A 2939-nucleotide genomic window follows, 5' to 3' on the forward strand; every position below is an offset into this window, starting at 1 on the left:
AGTTGGTGTAGGTGCAGGAGGAGCAGAGGAATTTGGTGCAGTTTCTTCAGCCGCAACTGATGCAGTTGCCCTGACTTCTTCACTTTCTTCAGGCGCACCACTAGTGGATGCCCTGGCAATTTCTTCAGCGGCTGGAATGCAGTCATCAGCCCTGGTACTTCCATTTTCTTCAGCAGTCTGATAGTCATCAGCGGTGCTGGCATGTTCTTCAGTGGGCTGAGCAGATGCTTCAGTCGGAGTAACTTCAATGTGCATAGGAGCAGCAACACTTGAAGTGAATTTCTTTGTCAGATTGACGAACCGGACCTTGGCGCCCTTCCAATCAGCATAGTAGCCATTGTATTCATCACTCAGTTGGTTGATCTCAGCTTGCAAGGCAACGAGTTGATCAGGGGTAAGAGTGAGGACATTATCCTTGAGGTAGCGCTGCTTCTTGTACTATGCTTTCTTCAGTCTTCTGCCTTCTTAAAATTTCCACTTCTCTTCCTCAATGAAGGCAGTCAGAGCATGACTTTGACCAGGAGTGAGGTTCATCTCCGGCAAAGGCGTGTTATGGTCCTTGTGCCATAGGTCAATGAAGTTGAGGATCAATTTTGGATCCAATAGAAGTGACACATTGCTGCCTTTGGCTCTGGCGGCCCTGGCCTGCCTGTCTTTGATGATTTCGGCAAGTTCTTCATCATCAGCCTCAGCGTCATCAGAGGGCACTTGGAAGGCGACCTACTTCTTGTGAGGACTTGGTCGAAGGCCTCGTCCAGCAGTGGCCTTTTTCTTCAGCAAAGAGGGGCCAGCTGAGGAACTTGCAGATGCTCCTGAGGCAATTGAGATGCTTGTAGTCCTTTGGCACGTGGCGAGATGCACAGGTGCAGAGGATTTGGTCGGAGCAGCTGAAAACTTTGTCGGAGGAGCTGACGACTTTGAAGGAGGAGGAGCAGTCTGAGAAATTGGCCGTGAGGGCTTTGAAGAATCTGGCCGTGAGGGCATTCAGGGTGAAGCACTTGGCTTATGTGCAGGCTTCTTAGGCATAGCCTTCTTTGGCTTACTAGCAGAGGCCTCAGCAGCGGTAGCAGCAGCAACAGAGTCTTCATTGAATTTCCTCACTGCTTCCTTTGCTTATTTGGCCAGTTTAGCCTGGCGCTCTGCCCATTCATCAGGATAATCCTCACCACGCTTGAGGCTGGTGGGATCTACCAATTGGCCAGGTGCCAATGGAGGTCTTGGGCATGAAGGGTTGAGTACGAATTTCTTCATATACTTGGGAGTAGCATATATGTACTCCCTCCATTCCCGTGCCCATCTCCTCTTTATCCTCTGTATGCGCACCTTGCGCTGATTTTTGTCCTCCTTGCCAAATTTGGCCTCATCAGGAGTGCAGTAATCCTTGTATATGTCCTCAGGGATTTCGAAAGTAGTATTGACCTTAGGCCTCTTTCCTCCCTTCTGTGGCTTCTTTCCATCAACCATTTTCTTCAGCTAGGGAATATGAACAACTGAAGTTTCTGAAGAGGTGTGCAACTTTTCTTCGAGAAACGCTGCAAATGAGTTAAGTTGATGAGAACCTGGTGATTCAGCAGCGGACATGAGTACCTGTGAACAGAGTATAGTTGCGAGAAATTTGGAGAGGTCATACGCGTTCTCAGAAGATTTTCAAAAAGAATAGGTTTGAGGAATTTGACCAGATGAGTCTTGAAGAATTTCACTAAGGTTCTTAATCTTAGGTTCCAGAGTTGTATAGATTGAAAATCCACACAATTGAGAAATCTTGAAGAAAATCATTGCTTAGAGAAACGAATTAAGAGCAGATGACATGTGAGGTGTTCATGTGTGTGAAGATTGGAAGAATAAACACCTTTGAAGATTTTCAAGAAAATATATGAATCAAGAAGGCAGTAAAAGTAACTTTTAATTACCCTTGATGAAGAACACGGCGAACTGGGAAGAGTAGATGTGAAGTTCGTCAGTTCAGATCTTCCACGCCCTAACTCGGTAGAGGATGGCTACGGCGGCGGCGGAGTGAAGAAATCCGCAACCGGCGCGAGTACGACGGCGACGAGGTCGAGGCAGTGAAGCTCTTCCTCACCGGCAATGATGAAGTAGCGACGGCGCTAGGGTTTGAGAAGCTCGAGCGGGAGTGAGAGCGAGCGGAGTAAAAACGAAGTGAGAAAGAGGCAGGGGTATTTATAGTGGGAGTGAAAAAACTGTACGCCCGAGGAAATTGGACGAACGTGCCTCTGACCCTTCTCATTTGCTTGACATGTGTCACCCACGTACTGAGAGGTGGCGATCGTGTAGGATCGTGGGTGAGTAGATAAGTATTGTCGTGGGATGCGGAACAGTTTGAGCGGCAAAGCCAAAAGTTCAGATAAGATAAGTTAAAAGTTCCGTTCGCAATTTCTTCAGCTGTCAACGACACAGTGAAGATTTTGAACGAGTTTCAATTAGAACGCACATGAAAAATTTGTGAACATACTTGGTTGAGTTTAGCACAGAGGAGGAAGGGTCCGATCACATTCACTTAGCAGAAGAAATCAACTTGAAAAATTAGCAATAAATGAATGTTATAAAAGACACAAACTCATACATATATATAGAGAGAAAGAGAAAGAGAATAATACTATTCTGATCCTGGGATCAGAATAGTTATTTGGATCACACGGCCCGCCCGCCGGATGCAGATATTGCCGAACTTCTGAACCGGCTCGGACAACAAAAAGAGAAAAAGCCCACCCAGCACCTTCCTCGATCCAACCGGCGACACGCCCTCCGCCCCGACCCCAACCGGCACTGCTGCCACCACCTCACACCCATCGGAGACGCGGCCTCCGCCCCACCCCCGACCGGAGAACCTGCCGCCGCCCGGCCATGCCCCAACTGGAGACGCGGCCGCGGCCCACACCCAGTCCTGCACTTCACTCCCCCTCGATCCCCCCGCTAGCATG

Source organism: Triticum dicoccoides, chromosome 5B (assembly GCF_002162155.2).
Source record: "Triticum dicoccoides isolate Atlit2015 ecotype Zavitan chromosome 5B, WEW_v2.0, whole genome shotgun sequence".
In the NCBI taxonomy this organism is placed as follows: Eukaryota; Viridiplantae; Streptophyta; class Magnoliopsida; order Poales; family Poaceae; genus Triticum; species Triticum dicoccoides.